The 22,648-nt window shown below is 36.7% G+C and overlaps 1 protein-coding gene and 1 non-coding gene across 9 annotated transcripts in view; one reads left to right on the top strand and one right to left on the bottom strand.

Annotated features, from left to right (window-relative positions):
- RALYL (RALY RNA binding protein like) overlaps positions 1-22,648 on the top strand; it is a 731,347-nt gene that overhangs the window by 458,942 nt on the left and 249,757 nt on the right. The gene's annotated exons all lie outside the window — the stretch shown is intronic.
- On the bottom strand, positions 10,929-11,035 carry LOC115830777. Its single transcript, XR_004026316.1, has one exon. It is a non-coding gene; the product is annotated as a U6 spliceosomal RNA (small nuclear RNA).

The following is a 22,648-nucleotide window of genomic DNA, read 5'->3' as shown; positions in this document are numbered from 1 at the left end:
TGCAACGTTTATCTTTCTGTGCCTGGCTTATGTCACTTAACATAATGACCTCAAGTTCCATCTATGTTGTTGCAAAAACAGGATCTCATTTTTATTTGTGGCTAAATTGTACCTCATTGTGTGTATGTACCACATTTTCTTTATTCATTCATCTGTTTATGGGCACTTCAGCTGCTTCCAAATCTTGGCTATTGTGAATAGTGCTGCAGTAAACAAGAGAATACAGATATATCTTCGATATACCAATTTCCTTTCTTTTTGGGTATATATACCTAGTGGTGGGATTGCTGGATCATATGGTGGGTCTATTTTCAGTTTTTTGGGGAACCTCCAAACTGTTCTTCATAGTGGGTTGTTCTAATTTATATTCTCACCAACAGTGTACGAAGTTTTCCTTTTTGCTACATCCTCACCAGGATTCTATATTGCCTAGCTTTTGGGTAAAAGTCATTTTGACTGGAGTGAGACAATATCTCATTGTAGTTTTGATTTGCATTTCTCTGAAGATCAGTGATGTGGAGCACCTTTTCATATGCTGTTTCCCATTTGTATGTCTTCTTTTGAGAAATGTCTATTCAGATCTTTTGCCCCTTTTTAAATCAGATTATTAGGGATTTTTTTGTTTTTGTTTTTGTCTTGTTTTGTTTGTTTTTTGTTTTTCTGAAGCAGAGTCTCGCTCTGTTGCCCAAGCTGGAGTGCAGTGGTGCAATCTTGGCTTACTGTAACTGCTGCCTTCCAGGTTCAAGTGATTCTCCAGCCTCAACCTCCCAAGTAGTTGGGACTACAGGTGCACACCACCATGCCCAGCTAATTGTTGTATTTCTAGTAGAGATGGGGTTTTGCCATGTTGGCCAGGCTGGTCTCGAACTGCTGACCTCAAGTGATCCACCAGTCTTGGCCTCCCAAAGTGCCAGAATTACAGATATGCACCACGGCCAAGGATTATTAGATTTTTTTTCCTATAGAGTCGTTTGCACTCCTTATATTCTGATGATTAATCCCTTGTCAAATGGATTTTTTGTTTCGATTTAGTGGGGAAGTGTTTGGGGTCTTTTTACTGCAATATATACCACAGTGTCTGCCATACTGTATATCCCCAATAAATATAACTTGACAAATAGAATGAAGAAATAGACTGTGAATAAGCTGAATTTCAGCTTAGAGATGACAATTTGTCTCAATTGCTGGAAGTATGTTTCAGAAATTAACAGTAGGATCCCCTGAATCAGCAACCTTGTTTAGTTACTTTTAAGATCTTATGCATTACGGAGAACCAGCAATGGTTAATACCTTATGGCATATATCTCACCACAGCTGAAAATTATGCTACATACTCGAAATGAATTTCATAATTTGCGTCTTTCTCGCAGTTACAGAAGGATACAGAGGGTAAGTTAATAACCAAAGTCAGTTATTTTTTGTTTGTTTTGTTTTGTTTTTATATGCAAGAGGACATATTTCCAGTGTAACTGATTATAAAAGTACAAGACCAGTTTTCACCCCGATTGAGGGCACAGCTCAATTTCCTCTTAGTTATACCATGTGTCTTTGTAGAGCTGATTCTGCAGGCCCCAAGGCAAGTCCCTTTCTCATATTACTGAGGTTCTCCTTTGATAGACAAGTATTGATCATCAACTCTTTGGCAACCTTGAAAAATAGTTGTCTTCTTGAAAAAGGGGTTTCTACTCATAGGAATATGACCAGACTCATTTAAATTAATCCATAAAGATGGAAATATAGAGAGAAATAATATCCCTGACTGATTACTGACTATGAGTTAGGCACAATCAGTCCTCATTCACACCTTATGAGATGAGATATTCGTATTCTGATTTTATAACAAGAAAACCAGAGTTTCAGAATCCAGGTTCATGATGTTCGGTAAATAGTGAGCATTCACAAAGTGTTAAGTGCCTTTATTTGTTTCACCACCTCTTCCGGGTCCAACATTTTATTATCATACTTGAAAAGTTAATATAAACATACCAAGTTACCCAAAATTGAGTGTAGATTTCTTGATAATTAGTGTAATTGTTAAAGTTAAAGCATTATCTATCTGAGATAAATATACTTGAAATGTATATAAAATGAGAAAAAATGTATTTTAAAATGCATTGGGTTTAAGAAGCCATATGAGATAAATCAACTGGCTATTTTCCTGTTAAATATCCAAAGTAGCCTGGAAATTTTCTATTTTGTTAGATTATGATTATTATAATTTTATAGCTGGAACCATGCTAAAACACATGGGACAATGGAAAAAATGTTTTATGAGGCAAAATGAGCTCACTTTAAGCAGATGATTCAGATTTTATATAATAAAAAATTATTTCAAAGCCCACATTACGTGAGTATAAGAAATTTCAGCTGCTGACACTGTAAAGATTGTTTTTATTTTACTTTTAAAACAGACCAAAAATCTGTAGGCTTCTGCAGATCTCGTGTATAGTAACAAATCCAGAAATTGCTGTTCTGTTGCAATGGCAATTTCCTTTTCAAATTGCTTAATAATAGGTGTTGGATTTTTCTCCATCTTTTGTACCCTTTAAAAACCATCTGAAACTGTGTCTGGTATGTAGCAGTTGCTTGTTTAGTATTTGTCCATTTATCAAATTAGTTTTCTTTTACTAAAAAACAAAGGAATATGCTTTCAAAGTAAAAATTTCCACAACTCAATAGAATTGCAGTTAAAAGAAAGCTTCTCTTCCTTCCCAGAATCCAAGACTTACTCTCAACCGAAACTGGTTACGGTTTTTTAGAATATTTCTTGTTGTGGCTGACAGAAAGCACTCATGTACATACTTTTCTTCTCAAACAGTGCATTAGTAAAGGGGCTTTCTAGATATACATTAGCAAGTTCAAAGAAAGTAGGAAAGCATCCATCTGCAGATGAGTATCTTCAATAGATTTCTACAAGATAAAACTTTGGTGGAAGAAAGTCGAGTGAAAAAACAGATCAGAGAAAGAACACTCTAAAAGAAGGGCAAAGAGGCCACTTGAGGAAGTCTTCTCTAAAACTGGGGGAATAAATCAAGAAAGAAGATGAGAGATCCAGGAAATTGTGGACCTAGCTCTAGTTGAGATGTTGCAACAGGGCTACAGAGCTGTCAGCCCTGATTGGAGTAGATTCCACCAAGTCAATCAGTGGGCTGGAGGAGGGAGGATTTCAGGAGAGAGTTCACCATTTGATATAGATCGCTGTTCTTTTACTTTAGTAAGTATACCTATGAGAAATAAAAATGAAATCCTAAGCCTGCCAACAGACTGAATGGATTCTGTCTTGGTCAAGGGGATCTCAGGGAAAGCTTGGAAGTTGAGTTCCCAGCAATGACAGGATGGGAGGTTGGACACCATCTCCCATGTGCAATGAAAGTTTTCATGTCCCTTGCTTCACCTTTTGACACCACAGGGCTGAAAACTGTATCCTCGAATTATGCTAACCCATTTTTGGAACATGGGTCCCATAGAGAGACATGAAACTCAACTGCACATGCCCACATTTCTCTATTTATAAATATTCATGACCCTTCCTATAGTTTTGAATATGTATATTTGGCCAGTCTATTCAACATAAATCCCTGTCATATTCTTCTGACCCTCAAAAAGTGTGTTTCTGGCTTCTGGATGGAGGTTACACTTCCCAGCCTCTCAGAATGGCTATGCTGCAGGCTGCAACCTTAATGAAAAGTAAAGCTCTCCTTTCCAAATTTATGAACTTCATCATTCTTCAGTTGATACATCTTTTTAAATTTATGAATTGTATTTTCCTATAAAAACATATTTCACTTTCCTACTTTCTTCTTCTCCGTTAGAAAGTAGGAAAATTAGAAAGGTGTATGCATAGGAAACTGTGGATAAACCGTGTAGTTTTAGAAACAGCATTTAGTGTGCTGAGGAACCACTGAGTCATCAGTACTAGTGATCCCACAGAACGTGGTTCCAACAGTTTGTGTAAGATGATGGATAGACAGATAGCCTGAGTGGAAAACTGACAATCCAGAGCTGATGGTCTCTCTGCTTGGAGATGAAGCCTCTTTGTGTATGACCCTTACCCTTATAAAATGATATAAATAAGGAAAAGTGAAGTAAAAGAAAAACCCAGTTTGATAGTCTGTGGCTAGAATTTGTCAGATATGGTGTTGAGAGAAGAGGGGACGTATTGAAAGAGGAATTGGGTTAGGGAAACAGGGGGGAACTACATCTCAGTCTCAGATTAAGCCAAATTCTCCTTTTGCCTTTTGTCTCAGTTTGCAGCTGGATATGGCTGCCGTGAAAACACAAGGGCTCTCTAATAGAAAAAACACCTGAAAGGAGCATTGATAGGTTGACTCTGACTTGTTTCCGGGGAAGACAGCTTACTACAAGTGGGATAGATTTTTCTTCAGTGCTAGTGGTTTCAGGCTGTATAGGCATAATGTTTAATGGCATATTTCCAGGTTACTGACCAAGGAGCTAGTTTAGACTAAAACAGCATTGTTGCAGAGTGGGTTCTCCAGGAAACAGACACTGAGATGGAAATTAGATTGTAGAATGTTTATTAGAAACTGTGTAGAGATCAACACCTTTTAAAAAGGGGTGTGGGGAAGCAGCATCAGGCAGAGAGAGAAGTGGAACTGTGATGTGGCATCAACACCTTAAGCTGTTGATCAACAACTTAAGCTGACCCAGAGGAAGTTCTGGAGTTGATAGGGTCTGTCTGTGGTGTTACCCATTAGGCCAAATGTGAGAGAGCCATTGTACCCCTCCCTGGATCAGACATCAGATGAGGGCCACCCCGAAGAGTGTGCCTTTGGTCAATGGGAGGCAATCAGAAAGGGCTGTTTGATAAAGAAAGGTAGCTTGTTGCAGCACTAAAAGCTGCTGAGGCAGGCTCTTCCTTAAAGGGGACCTAAGCAGTTTAATAATAAGCTTAAGACATCAGAAGAACTTGACAGAGAGGCAGCAAATACAAGAAAATAAAAGAAAGGCTATAAAATATGTGATAGTGGCCTAGGAGTGGGTGGAGGCTCAAGGCAAACTGCTAGAAAGGCAATGTGATCAAGTGGCTTTACCTAGTCACAATAATATGAATATCACGTAGTGCTTTTGCCTTTTATATTCAACCTGTTGAAATTTGGAAGATTTGTGACTACAAGGCTACAAATGCATGCATATGATCCCCATATTAATCAAAATTTAAAATTATAGATAACCAATATTTTGAAGTTGAAGGTGAAAAGGAGTGAGAGTAGGATTACTAATATCATTAAAAGATAAAGTTAGAAATCAGTAAATACTGTCTATATGAATAGGACAAGAAATAGAGGTTTAAGTATATTATTCTTATTTACAATGGTTACCAATAGGGAGAGAATAATAGAATAACACTTTAAAGAATGGTAGAAGTATCTATTCCACGAATATTTGGTAGGTGATATAGGCATGGCACTTTACAATTTTCTCAATTTATCCTACTACAGTTGGCCTGTTTGGATATGATATCCCTTTTGAAGAAAAGATATTCGTTCTAAATTTTCAAATTTATGTACATAAAGTTGAGAATTGAGAGTTATTTGAATTTTCTCAAGGATATATCTCACTTATATTACTTTTTTCTTTCTCCTTTTGTGTCCTAATTAGTTTATTAAGTAGTTTATGTTATCAGTTCTTTCACGTAACCATATGCTTGAATTGTATTAGCTTTATCTGTACCTTCTAAATGTCATTAATTTCTGCCTTTATCTTAGTTAACTTTTCCCCCTCTGTCTCATTAGAGGTATTTATTTTGCTTTTTAAATTTAATAATTCATTTAATTTATATTTTCCCATTTCAGTGTGTAGCACTTAAGACAATAAACTTTCTTACAGTGAATCATTTCATAGAGTTTATATTTTATTTCCATATTTCATAGATTGTGGTTTTTCATGTTTTTTAAGTATTATATTTAGATATTCTTCAATTTTTTTGCTTTTCCCCAGTTTTAAGGTTTTCAACTTAAAGATACCTTTTGAGGAAGATTCTATTTTTAAAATTTAACTTCCACTTTGATATTGTTACCAAAAAGCAAGTTATATATTATGTGTAAATGTGGAATTCACTGAAGTTATATTGAGACTATTGAGACTTCATATAGAACAAATTTTGAATATATTCCCGAGAGAATTTGAAAAGAAAGTTTGTATTCTATTTTCAGGATGTAGAATTTAGCATATTAATATACATATAAAATGTCTTACATTATTATTTTTTTTTTAATTTAATTAATTTATTTTTTTATTTTGAGACAGAGTCTTCCTCTGTCACCCAGGCTGGAGGGCAGTGGTGCAATCTCGGCTCACTGCAAGCTCTGCCTCCCGGGTTCACGCCATTCTCCTGCCTCAGCCTCCCGAGTAGCTGGGACTACAGGCGCACGCCGCCACGCCCGGCTAATTTTTTGTATTTTTAGTAGAGACAGGGTTTCACCGTGTTAACCAGGATGGTCTCGATCTCCTGACCTCGTGATCCACCCACCTCGGCCTCCCAAAGTGCTGGGATTACAGACAAGAGCCACCGCGCCCGGCCCACATTATTATTAATATATAGAGGGACCATAAATTATTACTATTTTTGCCCTGTTTGATATACCGTAGAATAGAGTAAGATATATGAGTCAAAGTCACCCACTCCTCTGATAAATCAATTTCATTCTGTTATTTCATTCTCTTCCAATTTTGCTGTATAAATTTTGGAAAACAAATCTTTATTGTTGATTATACAGTGTGTATAGTACTATCTTAATGACTAGGCTTTCAAATCAAATGTGCTTTTTATTATTGTAACAATATCTCCATTCTTTTTGCTTGAATTTAATCCATGGTTACTTTCTAGATTCTCTGAATTATTTTGATATAGACATGGCTTTAATTTATGGCAATAGTCTTTTGACATAGTTTTCTTTCATTACATACATGTTTTGATAAACAAAAGGAAGCTCCACCTAAGCATATGGTCATTTATTTCTTCTTCTTGCCTCTTTTCTTCCCAGATAAACTGGCCTGGCAGTGTAGAAGGAATTATGCAAAACCCCTTTTTCACATTTCTTCGAGCTGGAGCCAGCTCTACTTAGTCATAGTCACATTTTTGTTACTGTTGTTTTTTTTTTTTCTTTCCTTGTGGTCCCATATTCTTATAGTTGTCGAGATTTAAGGTAGCTTTTCTCATAATCTTTAAAGACCTCCAAATTTAGTTCTCACAGAAAAATAAAGTCAATACATAAAAAAGTTTGAAAGCTATGAAACCCACAATTCAACATGTGACCTCTTTTCTAGCTCCCTTAATATTCATTCAATTTCTTTGCCTCTTAAATATGCTCATGTCTCAATCTTTAAAGTATTTCAATGGATTCTCACTGCTCTCAGGATAATGCTCAAACTCTTTCACCTGGCTTATGATGGGCTTCATGGAAGGAATGTGCTTTCATTTCCTACCTTGCTTCTGAAAACTTCCCTTCTTGCACTCTACCCACACATTCCCACTAATACATGCTTTAGGTCCTTGATCAGTTTATAGATCTTATTTGGATCTGTATTTGAACAACATGTAAAGAAAAATATTTCGAGAACAATCAAGGTAATTTAACTAATAACTATTTTATGAAATTAAGACATCATTTTAATGTTTTTAGATGTGATATAGTATTTTGATTTTGTTTAAACAAAGAAATCGTATTCTTTACATACACATGATGAGAGGCTTATGATAATGTCTAAGATTTGGTTCAAAATAATCTGAGGTTGGAAAGTAGGTGAAACAAGGCTGAGCTTATAATTGTTTAAACTGGATGTTGAACACGTGGTAATCATTACACCAATCTCTTGACTTTTGTATATATTTGAAACTTTTCAAAATAAAAAAACATCTTTTTGGATCAAATTATGGAAATGTATTTTAATATAGTTTTAGATCATATATAGGCATCCACAATTAATCTATTACTACATATTTATATAAAATAGTGTATAAAATGCATATATAATTTTATTTATTTACTTTGGGGATTTTGAACTTTTAAGTTCAGGGATACATGTGCAGGATATGCAGGTTTGTTACATAGTTAAACGTGTGCCATGGTGATTAGCTGCACAGATCATCCCATCACCTACAGATTAAGCACAGCATCCACTAGCTATTCTTACTGATGCTCTCCCTCCTCCCACCCCCCAACAGGCTCAAGTGTGGGTTGTTCTCCTCCCTGTGTCCATGTGTTTTCATTGTACAGCTCCCACTAACAAGTGAGAATATGTGGTGTTTGGTTTTCTGTTCCTGTGTTAGTTTGCCAAGGATAATGGGTTCCAGCTCCATCCATGTCCCTGCAAAGGACATGATCTTGTTCTTTTTTATGGCTGCATACTATTCCATGGTGTATATGTACTATATTTTCTTTATCCAGTCTATAATCGGTGGGCATTTGGGTTGATTCCATGACTTTGCTATTGTGAATAGTGCTGCAGTGAACATACGTGTGCATGTATCTTTATAATAGAATGATTTATATTCCTTTATGTATATACCCCGTAATGAGATTGCTGGAGGGAATGCTGCCTCTAGGTCTTTGAGGAATTGCCACACTGTCTTCCACAATGGCTGAACTAATTTACACTCCCACCAACAAAAGTGTTCCTTTTTCTCCACAACCTCACTAGCATCTGTTGTTTTTTGGCTTTTTAATAATAGCCATTCTGACTGGTGTGTGATGGTATTTCACTGCGGCTTTATTTGCATTTCTGTAATGATCAGTGATGTTCATCTTTTTTTCATGTTTGTTGGCTGCATGCATGTCTTCTTTTGAGAAGTATCTGTTCATGTCCTTTGCCCACTTTTTAATGGGGTTGTTTTTTTAATTGTAAAATTGTTTACGTTCCTTGTAGACCCTGGATATTAGACCTTTGTCTGATGGGTAGATTGCAAAAATGTTATCCCATTCTCTAGGCTGTCCATTCACTCTGATGATAGTTTCCTTTGCTGTGCAGAAGCTCTTTAGTTTAATTAGCTCCCATTTTTCAATTTTTGCTTTTGTTGCAATTGCTTTTGGCATCTTCATCATGAAATCTTTGCTGTGCCTATGTCCTGAATGCTATTGCCTAGGTTTTCTTCTGGGGATTTTATAGTTTGGGGTTTTACATTTAGGTCTTTCATCCATCCTGAATTGATTTTTGTATATGGTGTAAGGAAGGAATCCAGTTTTAATCTTCTGCATATGGCTATTCAGTTATCTTAGCACTGTTTATTAAATAGGAAATCCTTTCCCCATTGCTTGTTTTGGTCAGGTTTGTCGAAGATCAGATGGTTGTAGGTGTGTGGATTTATTTCTGGGTTCTCTATTATGTTCCATTGGTCTTTGTGTCTTTGTACCAGCACCATGCTGCTTTGGTTACTCTAGCCCCATAGCATAGTTTGAAGTCAGGTAGCATGAGTGCGATGCCTCTAGCTTTTTTTTTGCTTTGGATTGCCTTGACTGTTCAGGTTCTTTTTTGGTTCTATATGAATTTTAAAATAAGTTTTTTCTAGTTCTATGAAGAATATCAGTGGTAGTTTAATGAGAATAGTATTGAATCTATGAATTCCCTTGGACAGTATGGCTATTTTCATCATATTGATTCTTCCTATCCATGAGCATGGAATGTGTTTCCATTTGTTTGTGTGATCTCTGATGTATTTTAGGTTTGTGGTTCTCCTTGTAGAGATCTTTCACTTCCTTCCTTAGCTGTATTCCTAGGTATTGTATTATTTTTGTGGCAGTTGTGAATGGGAGTTTATTCCTGATTAGGCTCTTGGCTTGAGAGTTGGTGGTGTATCTGAATGCTAGTGATTTTTGAATATTGATTTTGTATATGAGACTTTGCTGAATTTGTTTATCAGCTTAAGAAGCTTTTAGGGTGAGATGATGAGGTTTTCTAGATATAGGATCTTGTCATCTACAAACAGGAATGGTTTGACTTCCTCTCTTTCTACTTGAATGCCTTTATTTCTTTCTCTTGCCTGATTCCCGTGGCCAGAACTTCCAATACTATGTTGAATAGAAGTGGTGAAAGAGGACATCCTTGTCTTGTGCCAGTTTTCAAGGGGAATGCTTCCAACTTTTGCCTGTTGAGTATATTGGTTGTGGGTTTGTCATATATGACTCTTATTATTTTGAGGTATATTCCTTCAATACCTAGTTTACTGAGAGTTTTTAACATGAAGGGATGTTGAATTTTATTGAAGGCTTTTTCTGCATCTATTGAGATAATCATGTTGTTTTTGTCTTTAGTCCTGTTTATGTGATGAATCACATTTATTTATTTGTGCATGTTGAACCAACCTTGCATGAAGTCTGTTTGCTCATGGTGGTTAAGCTTTTTGATACGTGTGGCTGGATTTGGTTTGCCAGTATTTTGTTGAGGATTTTTGCATTGATCTTCATCAAGAATATTGGCCTGAAGTTTTCTTTTTTTGTTGTATCTCTATCAGGTTTTTTTTTTTTATCAGGATGATTCTGGCCTCATAGAATGAGTTAGGAAGGAGTCCCTCCTTTTCAATTTTTTGGAATAATTTCAGTAGGAATGGTACCAGCTCTTCTTTGTAACTCTAGGAGTATTTGTCTGGTCCTGCGCTGTTTTATTGTTTATAGCTACTTATTACTGCCTCAATTTCAGAACTCATTATTGGTCTAGTCAGGGATTCAATTTCTTCCTGCTTCAGTCTTGGGAGGGTGTATGTGTCCAGGAATTTATCCATTTCTTCTAGATTTTCTAGTTTATGTGCATAGAGGTGTTTATAGTATTCTCTAATGGTTGTTTGTATTTCTGTGGCATTAGTCGTGATATCCCCTTATCATTTCTACTTGTGTTTATTTGTATCTTCTCTTTTTTCTTCTTTATTAGCTAGCTAGAAGTCTATTTTATTAATTTTTTCAAAATCCAACTCATGGAGAAATACAGAACACTTCACAAATTTGCATGTAATCCTTGCACAGGGGCCATGCTACTCTTCTCTGTATCACTTCAGTTTTAGTACATGTGCTGCCAAAGCAAGCACAAACACAAGTCTTGACTAAGCCATCTAAACGATTTTTCATCTCTCTTATATCATAAAATAAAAGATCATAGTAAAAAAAATCTGTCAACAAAAAATAAAAGACAATACTAGACCACTTGTTTATCTAGTATTTTCTGGATATAGATTGGTCTTATCACATAGAGAACTAACAGTCATCCTAATGGTTCAGGTATTGATATGCTTTTAGATCTGTATATGTTTTGTCAGTAAAACAAAGATAACAGATCTTTGATTCTGCCAACCAAGGTTGGCTCTATTCTTGCATGAAGAGTCAGCTTTAATGTATATATCTAACCACCATAACATATTTTTACATTGCTCTGAAATACTAGCCTATTTTGCTTGTTATTGGTTTCATGACCTGAGTCTCTTACTTCTGAGACCATGGTGAAGATGCTCTATTGAAAAAGGACCTTCATATTTATTCATGTGAACAAAATATGCATATGAAAATGAGCACACATGTGCACAAACCTGTATACAGGCACACACACAAAGATAAATATCTAACAGTGAACCAGGCTCTGCACTAGAATCTGCAGGCACAACAAAGAACTCTGTACTTATGGGAGGTTAGAGTTTGAGAGACATGTGGAATGGAAAGGCATTGAAAATGATACAGAGCAATTTATCCTGGCCCCGCATTTGTGCCAACTGAGGAGTTACAAAAAATGCTGTTTCTGGGTCCCACTCAAAATCAAATAAATCAAAATGTCTGGTTATGGGACCAACCATATGTATTTTTAAAATTTTCTCAGGAGGGACTAATGTGTAACAAATACTGAAAATACTCATAAAGAGCAAGCTTTGCAAACCTTTATCTGAGATCAAATGAAAACGTTTCTGTGCCACCTTGCTTCCACTGCAGTCCTCTTGCTTCATACTCCCAGATTTAGCAAGAAGAAAATGAATTATAACATTGGGATAAAGGGGCCAGTTGATGGTGCTTGGAGTTTATTCATTTATTTATTCTGCAAACATTCAATGAGCACCTATTATGAGCTGTGTGCTGGGCACTCTGGTGGTAGTTGCTAATACAAAATTAACAAGACATTGTTTCTGCTATATCAATTAGGAAAGACAAGTAAGTAATCTGTGATTACATTCCTGAATGATAAGTGCAACATTGTGAGGGTAAATTTAAGTTAGGTAAAAGTGTGAAAGCTGGACATGAGTTTTTAAAACAAAAGGAAGAAGTTCCTTTTTCTCTTTTCTGTTTTGCCATTTAATTCATTTGCAGAAGAAGGCAGGTAATTTGACCTATGGATTTTTTGCTTATTTTGACCTTCTGTTTATTTTTACTTTTTTTTTCTCCTTGCCTCTTGTATTTCCTGTAAACTGTTAGCTAAATCTAGAGACTTGTTCATATTCAGGTTTGAGTATGGGCTGGAATACTTCATCGGTAATATTGAGTACTTCCATCGAGAGACCCGTGCGACCTGTTTTAAGTGTCTTTTTGGATTTTATGGACCATTATTTTCATTCCCTAAATCCAGAATTTTGTCAAGAACTTTAAGTGGTTATTTTCTTTTACCCCTTCTTAATATATTTGCCATAATTTTCTATGAAGAGAAACTTTCTCTGATTGACTATTTAGTTATGCTGCAGTCCAGTGGGTATAGGAAAATCAAGATAAAGTCTTGCTTCTTTATCAGTTTTCAAAATGATGAATTGGTACTTGAATATCAGTTAAAGTAGACTGCTGAAGGATGTTTCCTGTTATCATTATGAACTCATGTTTTTCAAAATTAATCTCTTCAGTCCATTACATTTTTTCCCCTGAATAATCCCAACTTTGGTCAATGACAACCACTTTAGATTGGCTCCAGAGAACTTTAGACTTGACCCTGGTCATCACTGATAACTTCCTTGTTTCTGGTATGATAGAATGTAACGAACATATCTTATACCATTCCTGATCTACACTGAGAACCAGTCAGCCCAACAAGTAACTTAGTGGGAGTTGGTGTTTAGGGACTCAATTTGAAAACTTGCCTGGAGTTATATAACCTAGGGAGGATGGCAGTGCTTTTCTGAGAATGAGCAAGAAAATGGGCATTCCACATAGGCTGAGGAGTGCATGGTGCTCTGCAGGAAAATCATGCCATAGAGACAACAGCCTTTTAAAATTCTTTTTCATTACTATTTTTAATCCTCTAAGGCATATGTTTGTAGGCTCTTTCTCCATGGCTTACCTCCTTTGATGATGAAAAGGTGTGTGATAATAGCAGGCAATCGTTTTATAAATTACCACTTCATTTTCATGGGGTTCTGTGTCTGTCAAGGTATATGATAATCAGGAAATGCTTACTGAATAGTCACTATGCTAGCTTTAAGGGATTCAAACAGGATTAAAACCTTATTTCACATTGTCCTTCAGCTTATTTCAATAGAGTGATGAATGCTATTGTTGGAGCCCAGGGCAAGAAAGTAATAAATTCTGCCTGAGTGAAAAAGAGAAGCAGTCATAGAGTGAGTTTTGGTAAAGGTCTTAAAGGAATAAAACTTTGGTGTGTGTATGTATGTAACAGGGGATGGGGAGTTGGGGCATTATTTAAAACAGAACAGCTGTAATAAAGACAAAGACACAGTGATTTAAAAGTGGAAAGGTAGTAGATCCAGGTGGTTAGAGTACATAGAGCCTGAGTGGGAGTTCCAACATTATGCTGAGAAGACACTTTGAGTCAGTTTGTTGGTGTAGCAAGGTCACTTATAAAGTTGTTATCTAAACTTGGGTAATTACAGTTGGCATTAAATAGAGAGGCATATATTACTGAGACACTGTACAAATAGAACGGTCATTCTGGTGAGTGGATGTGAGGAAAGATTTAAAGATGACAACATAAATTTGCTTATGATGACTGTTATTAGAGCTTGGTTGATAATGGAGTGAGACCAAAGTAGGGTAGTTAGAGCTCAGAAATAACCTGATAAGACAGAGAAGAATATTTAAGGATTTTTTTTAAAATCACAAAACATAAAGAAATCAAAAAGTAGACAATCAAGAATGCGAGAAATTTACTGGTAAATGTCAGATAATTGGCAGGAGAGCTATTGAGGTTAAGTGTTCAACAACACGTCCATCCATCCATCCATTTATTCATTAATTCATAATCATTTACTCAATGATTATCAAGGCCTATTATGTTCATGTGTCTTGCAAGAAACACATAGAAAAATAAACTTGGTCCCACCCTTTGAAATGATGTAATACAGTAATAGATAACTGGGATTCACAGCCACAACTTTCGGTCTAGTGTTGGTTTTGTCGGATAACCCCTGCACAGTCCATCTCACTGGGTACACTTTGACTCTGTATGTTAAACCAAAGTAATTTGGCATTCATCCCTTTTCACTAAATGTTGACACTAGATGATCATGAATAGTCTCTGGGCTTGGGCAGGGCCATTTGGGCATTACCATTTTGGAACACCCATGTGCTTCTGAGCATTTTTTAAAATTTCAACTTTTATTTTAGATAGTGGAGGTACCTGTGCAGATTTGTTACATGGGTCTATTGCATCTAGGTAGTGAGCATAGTCCCCAGTAGTTAGTTTTTCAGCCCACAACCTTCTCCCTCCCTCTCCACTCTAGTAGTCCACAGTGTCTGTTGTTCCCATCTTTATGTCCATGTGTGCTCAGTGTTTAACTCTCACTTATAAGTGAGAGCATGTGATATTTGGTTTTCTGTTCCTGCATTAATTTGCTTAAGGTTATGGAGCTGAGCATGCTGTTGATCAAGTCTGTCCACATCAAATATCAAGGATTCAAAACACCTATAATATAAGATGGCCATTCACTTTTGACAGTCCAGACCTCCAGTAAATGGTGTGCTTCCATTACTAATGGAGAAAGTGTGTCCAACTCCTTCCCTAGATTTATACCATAGTTTAGTAAATGAAAAATTCTCAAAAAATTATCTACTTATTAAAATAAGTATAACTTATTTTCTGCCAAACACCAAGTATTTTGCTATTTGATGCATTTCTCTGTAAATAGAGCAGTTTGCAAACTAGAAGTGTGCATTTCAACTGATTCCTAGTCTTTTTACTCTCTTTATATTCATCTTTCTTAATTTAGTCTCAAAACACCCCCAAGGGGATTAGTGCTAATTCTTGCTTATTTTACATCAAAATTATCGAGAGCTTGTTCCTCTGAAGCAGCTTTAGGCATCTTCTCTGACTATTTCCTGCTGAAAAAAAAAAAAAAAACTAATAATAACCTCCCACCTCTTGCACTAATTTCCCACTGATAATGGGATCCTGGTCATGGACTTTCTGCCTAGGGTCACTTTTAATATTTTTTCCCTAAAAATACAGATGAAGGATTTCAAAGCTCTTTTGTTGTTTTTTATACTTTTCCCACTTGAGGAGTTACACAACTCTTTCTGCTGGACATTCAACTCATACTGAACACAATGCATGTACACAAATTAGCAATTTCTGTTGATGATCTGTTGAGAAAGAGAAATGTCAGACATCTGATCTCCCTCAAAGTGATGATTATAAAAATTATGTAAAAAATCTCACAATATCTTACACCAATGTATTATGTACTTCTTCACATGGCTATGAAGAAATATCCAAGGCTGTGCAATTTATAAAGAAAAAGAGGTTTAATGGACTCACATTTCCACATAGCTGGGAAGGCCTCAAAATCATGGTGGAAGGTGAAGGAGGAGCAAAGTCATGTTTTACATGGCAGCAGGCAAGAGTGTGTGTGCAGGGGAACTGCCCTTTATAAAACCACCAGATCTTGTGAGGGTTAATCACTATCATGAGAACAGCATGGGAAAGCCCACCCCCATGATGCAGTTACCTCCTACCGGGTCCCTCTGAAGACACATTGGGGATTATGGGAGCTATAATTCAAGATGAGATTTGGGTGAGGACACAGCCAAATCATATCATTCTGCCCCTGGCCCCTATCAAATCTCATATCCTCACATTTCAAAACCAATCATGCCTTCCCAATAGTCCCCCAAAGTCTTAACTCATTTCATCCTTAACTCAAAGTCCCACAGTTCAAAGTCTCATCTGAGACAAGGCCTGTCCCTTCTGTTTAGAGCCTGTAAAATCAAAAGCAAGTTAGTTACTTCCTATATACAATGGGGGTACAGGCATTGGGTAAATACACCTGTTCCAAATGGGAGAAATTGGCCAAAACGAAGGGGCTGTAGGCCCTATCAAGTCCAAAATCCAGCAGGGTAGTCAAATCTTAAAGCTCCAAAATGATCTCCTTTGACACCATGTCTCACATCCAGGTCATGCTGAAGCAAGAAGTGGGCTCCCACAGTCTTGGCCAGCTCTGTCCCTGTGGCTTTGTGGGATACAGCCCTCCCTCCTGGCTGTTGTAATGGGCTGGCATTGAGTGTCTGTGTCTTTTCCAGGTGCACAGTGCAAGCTGTTGGTGGATCTACCATTCTGGGGTCTGGAGGATGATGGCCGTCTTCTTGCAGCTCCACTAGGCAGTGCCCCAGTGGGGACTGTGGGCAGAGGGAGCTCCAACCCCACATTTCCCTTCCAAACTGCCCTGTCAGAGGTTCTCAATTAGGGCCCCACTCCTGCAGCAAACTTCTGCCTGAACATCCATGCATTTCCATACATCCTCTGAAATCTAGGCAGAGGCTCCCAAACTTCAATTCCTGACTTCTGTGCACTCACAGGCTCAACACCACATAGAAGTTGCCACAGCTTGGGGCTTCCACCCTCTGAAGCCCTGGCCTGAGCTGTATCTTGGCACAGTTTAGTCAAGGCTGGAGCAGCTGGGACACAGGGCACCAAGTACTTAGGCTACACACAGCAGTGGGGGCCTGGGCCCAGCCCACAAAACCATTTTTTCCTTGGAGGCCTCTGGGCCTGTGATGGGAGGGGCTGCTGACAAGGTCTTTGACATGCCCTGGAGACATTTTCCCTATTGTCTTGGCAGTTAACATTTACTCCTCATTACTTATGCAAATTTCTGCAGCCAGCTTGATTTTCTCCTCAGAAGATGGGTTTTTCTTTTCTATTGCATTGTCAGGATGCAAATTTTCCAAACTTTTATGCTCTGCTTCCCTTTTAAACATTCCAAACATTTTAAATGTTCCAAACCATATCTTTGTGAATGAATAAAACTGAATGCTTTAAAGAGCACCCAAGTCACCTCTCTAATGCTTTTCTGTTTAGAAATTTCTTCCACCAGATACCCTAAATCATCTCTCTCAAGTTCAAAGTTTCACAGATCTCAAGGGCAGGGTCAAATGCTGCCAGTCTCATTGCTAAAGCATAACAGGAGTCACTTTTACTCCATTTCCCAACAAGTTCCTCATCTCCATCAGAGACCACCTCAGCCTGGACTTTATTGTCCATATCATTATCAGCATTTTGGTCAAAGCCATTCAACAATTCTCTAGAAAGTTCCAAACTTTCCCACATCTTGTCTTATGAGCCCTCCAAGTTTTTAGGAAGTTCCAAACTTTCCCACATTTTCCTGTCTTCTTCTGAGTCCTCCAGCTGTTCCAACATCTGCCTGTTACCCAGTTCCAAAGTCACTTCCACATTTTTAGGTATCTTTACAGCAGCACCCCACTACTTAGTACTAATTTACTGTATTAGTCCATTTTCATATTGCTATGAAGAAATACCCAAGACTGGGTAATTTATAAAGAAAAAGGTTTAATGGATTCACAGTTCCACATGACTGGGGAGGTCTTACAATCATGGCAGAAGGCAAAGGAGGAGCAAGGGCACATCTTAAATGGTGACAGGCAAGAGAACATGTACAGGGGAAGTGCCCTTTATAAAACCTTCAGATCTCATGAGACTTATTCACTTTCATGAGAACAGCACAGGAAAACCTGCCCCCATGATGCAGTTACCTCCCACCAGGTTCTTCCCATGACATCTGGGGATTGTGGGAGCTACAGTTCAAGAGGAGATTTGGGTGAGGACACAACCCAACCATATCAACCAAAAAGTTCCAGTTTCTGTAAATGTGTTCATGTAATTGCACTAGTCAAATCTGCAGAGAATCTACACTGTCTTCCACAAAGGCTGAACTAATTTACACTCTTACCAACAGTGTGTAAGTGTTCCTTTTTCTCCACAACCTTGCCATCATTTGTTATTTTTTGACTTTTTAATAGTAGTTATTCTGACTGGTGTTAGATGGTATCTCATTGTGATTTTGATTTGCATTTAATGATCAGTGATGTTAAGCTTTTTTTCATATGCTTGGTGGCCACATGTATGTCTTCTTTTGAAAAGTGTTTGTTCATGTTATTTGCCTACTTTTTAATGGGGTTGTTTGTTTTATTATAAATGTGTTTAAGTTCCTTGTAGATGCTGAATATTAGGCCTTTGTCAGATGGGTAAACTGCAAAAGTTTTCTCCCATTCTTTAGGTTGTCTGTTTACTCTGTTGATAGTTTCTTTTGCTGTGCTGAAGCTCTTCAGTTTAATTAAATCTCATTTTTTCAATTTTTGCTTTTGTTGCAATTGCTTTTGTTGTTTTTGTCTTGAATTTTTTGCTTGTACCTATATCTTAAATGCTATTGCCTAGGTTGTTTTCCAGAATTTTTATAGGTTTGGGTTTTACATTTACATTTTACATTTAAAATCCATCTTGAGTTGATTTTTGTATATGGTGTAAGGAAGGGGTCCAGTTTCAATCTTCTGCATATGGCTAGCCTGTTATCCCAGCACAATTTAGTGAATAGGGAATCCTTTCCCCATTGCTGGCTTTTGTCAGGTTTGTCAAAGATCAAATAATTGTAGGTGTACAGTCTTATTTCTGTGTTCTCTATCCTGTTCCATTGGTCTATGTGTCTGTTCTTCCAGTACCATGCTGCTTTGGTTAGTCTAGCCCTGTAGTATAGTTTGAAGTTGGGTAGTGTAACGCCTCCAGTTTTGTTTCTTTTGTTTAGGATTGACTTGACAATTTGGGTTCCCTTTTAGTTTCATATGAATTTTAAAATAGTTTTTTCTAATTCTCTGGAGAATGGCAACTGTAGTTTCATGTGAACAGCATTGAATCTACAAATTGCTTTGGGCAGTATGGCTATTTTCATGATATTGATACTTCCTATCCATGAATATGGAATTTTTTAAATTTGTGTGATTTCTGATTTCTTTGAGCAGTGGTTTGTAGTTCACCTTGTAGAGATCTTTCACCTTCCTAATTAGCTGTATTCCTAAGTATTTTATCCTTTTTATGACAATTGTGAATGGGAGTTCGTTCCTTATTTGACTCTTGGCTTGACTGTTGTTGGTGTATAACAATGCTAGTAATTTTTTCACATTGATTTTGTATCCTGAGACTTTGCTGAAGTTGCTTATTAGCTTAAGAAGCTTTTGGGCTGAGATGATGGGATTTTCTAGATATAGGACCATGTCATCTGCAAAGAGGGATAGTTTGACTTCCTCTCTTTCTATTTGAATGCCTTTATTTCTTTCTCTTGCCTGATTGCCCTGGCCAGAACTTCCAATACTATATTGAATAGAAGTGGTGAGAGAGGGCATCCTTGTCTGGTGCTAATTTTCAAGGGGAATGCTTCCAGCTTTTGCCCATGTAGTATGATATTGGCTGTGACTGCCCCATCTTTCAACATTACTCTAAATGCAGCATTCTTTTGTAGTTATCTCTGGCTCTTCCTACTCCTTCCAAAGGCCAAGTTATACACTCCTGGATGATTACACAGTACTTTAAAAGTACTTCAAAGGTAATTCTTTTTATCATTATCTCATCAAGGCTGTATAATCCAGATGGACAGGACCATTTGTCTTTTATTCTTAGCATATTTTTAGCATATGGAGAATACTCAATAAAATCTGTTTAGCTTTTAGTGTACTCATGGCTTGCTTACTAGAATACTACACAGGAAATCCAAGATTACAGAACATTTGGAAGAAGGTACATTTCTTCTTAAATTTTTGAAACCAGATTGTATACAAAGTAAGAACAGTTTGAGTTAAAGTTGTTTCTTGGATTTATTCTTACTTATGTTTATTTAAAATTTGATTATAAGAAGATATATGCCAATAGTGCAGACGTAAAAAAAAAAAAAAGGAAGACATAAAATTTACTGCTATCTACAGTTAAGTAGCTCTGAATTCTTAAAAATGTAATTATGTTTGTAACTTGTTAAATTGAAGGTTTTTAAGCCATAAAACCCATAACAAATAAGATTTATCATATTTCCAATTCCATGCTGTTTGAGAAATACATTTTTTTCTGAAGGCTCAGCAAATAAATATTTAAGTTGAATATAAACTTGAATTTTTCACTAAACTTTTAAAATATGCTTATTAAATATTTTTATTCCTTAAATTACAATGTAACTTTGGATGACTTGGGTGGTTTTGAGATTATTTGAAGAATCTCTTTTCTTCAAAAATGTGATCATGGTACTGGTACCACAACAGAGACATAGATCAATGGATCAGAACAGAGCCCTCAGAAATAAGGCCGCATATCTACAACTATCTGATCTTTGACAAACCTGACAAAAACAAGCAATGGGAAAAGGATTCCCTATTTAATAAATGGTGCTGGGAAAACTGGCAAGCCATATGTAGAAAGCTGAAACTGAATCCCTTCCTTACACCTTATACAAAAATTAATTCAAGATGGATTAAAGACTTACATGTTAGACCTAAAACCATAAAAACCCTAGAAGAAAACCTAGGCAATACCATTCAGGACATAGGCATGGGCAAGGACTTCATGTCTTAAACACCAAAAGCAATAGCAACAAAAGCCAAAATTGACAAATGGGATCTAATGAAACTAAAGAGCTTCTGCACAGCAAAAGAAACTACCATCAGAGTGAACAGGCAACCTACAAAATGGGAGAAAATTTTTGCAACCTACTCATCTGACAAAGAATTTACAATGAACTCAAACAAATTTACAAGAGAAAAACAAACAACCCCATCAAAAAGTGGGCGAAGGACATGAACAGACACTTCTCAAAAGAAAACATTTATGCAGCCAAAAAGCACATGAAAAAATGCTCATCATCACTGGCCATCAGAGAAATGCAAATCAAAACCACAATGAGATACCATCTCACACCAGTTAGGATGGCGATCATTAAAAAGTCAGGAAACAACAGTTGCTGGAGAGGATGTGGAGAAATAGGAACACTTTTACACTGTTGGTGGGACTGTAAACTAGTTCAACCATTGTGGAAGTCAGTGTGACAATTCCTCAGGGATCTAGAACTAGAAATACCATTTGACCCAGCCATCCCATTACTGGGTATATACCCAAAGGACTATAAATCATGCTGCTATAAAGACACATGCACACGTATGTTTATTGCGGCACTATTCACAATAGCAAAGAGTTGGAACCAACCCAAATGTCCAACAACGATAGACTGGATTAAGAAAATGTGGCACATATACACCATGGAATACTATGCAGCCATAAAAAACGATGAGTTCATGTCCTTTGTAGGGACATGGATGAAACTGGAAACCATCATTCTCAGTAAACTATCACAAGGACAAAAAACCAAACACCGCATGTTCTCACTCATAGGTGGGAACTGAACAATGAGAACACACGGACACAGGAAGGGGAACATCACACTCCGGGGACTGTTGTGGGGTGGGGGGAGGGGGGAGGGACAGCATTAGGAAATATACCTAATGCTAAATTATGAGTTAATGGGTGCAGCACACCAACATGGCACATGGATACATATGTAACAAACCTGCACATTGTGCACATGTACTCTAAAACTTAAAGTATAATAATAATAATGAAAGTAAAATTAAAAAAAAGGTATAACCAGTCCACCAATTCTGTTACTTTTCTACTGATGTTTTTAAGAAATTTGACTTAATAGAGGCTTACAAACGGCTCCTTAAATAGGAGATAGGAGAACTGAATGGAATAGACCTAATTCCCCAAATATTATTTTAAAATTTACTTCAGAAAGATAAGAATTAGTTTATACTTGAGGAATATTTTCAAAACTGAATTATAAAATGAAATTTTAGGAGTTGATTTTTGACTTAGGTAACCAGTATTTGATGATTTTCATGCTCATACAAATATTATCAAATTGAAACATCTCTTTTTCTCTGAAAGGCCAACTTTGTTTCTCTGTGGAATTCCTCACTATTTTATGTTTGGTCACATACAAAAAGTTTGTCTTTTTGAGTTCCCCCTTTTCTGTAGATATTCTCCTTGGCTTTTCACCATAGTTCATAGATGTTAGATTGTCTTCTCCACCATGCGTATTATTCAGGTAACGGGTGCTCTAAAAGCCCTGACTTTACCCCTATACAATCTATGCATGTAACAAAATTGCACGTGTACTCCATAGATTTGTACAAATTAAAAGGAGGAAAAATATTATTGGTCACCAACAAAAAGAGCACATGAATTCGTGAATCTTATCTAAAAAGAGAACTGCGAGGCAATTGATGTATTAATTAGTGTAATGTGGCAATCATTTCACAATGCATGTGTATGTCAAATCATTACACTGTATATCTTGAATATATCCAACTGTTATTTGTCAAGTATACCTAAATAAGGCTGGAAAAAATGGGAAAATAAATAAATGAAATGATGAGCAATAATATTTTATAAATGT

This window comes from Nomascus leucogenys, chromosome 16 (assembly GCF_006542625.1).
Source record: "Nomascus leucogenys isolate Asia chromosome 16, Asia_NLE_v1, whole genome shotgun sequence".
Classification (NCBI taxonomy): domain Eukaryota; kingdom Metazoa; phylum Chordata; class Mammalia; order Primates; family Hylobatidae; genus Nomascus; species Nomascus leucogenys.
Note: the sequence above shows the minus strand (reverse complement) of the source record. Positions and strands in the feature narration are given on the sequence as shown.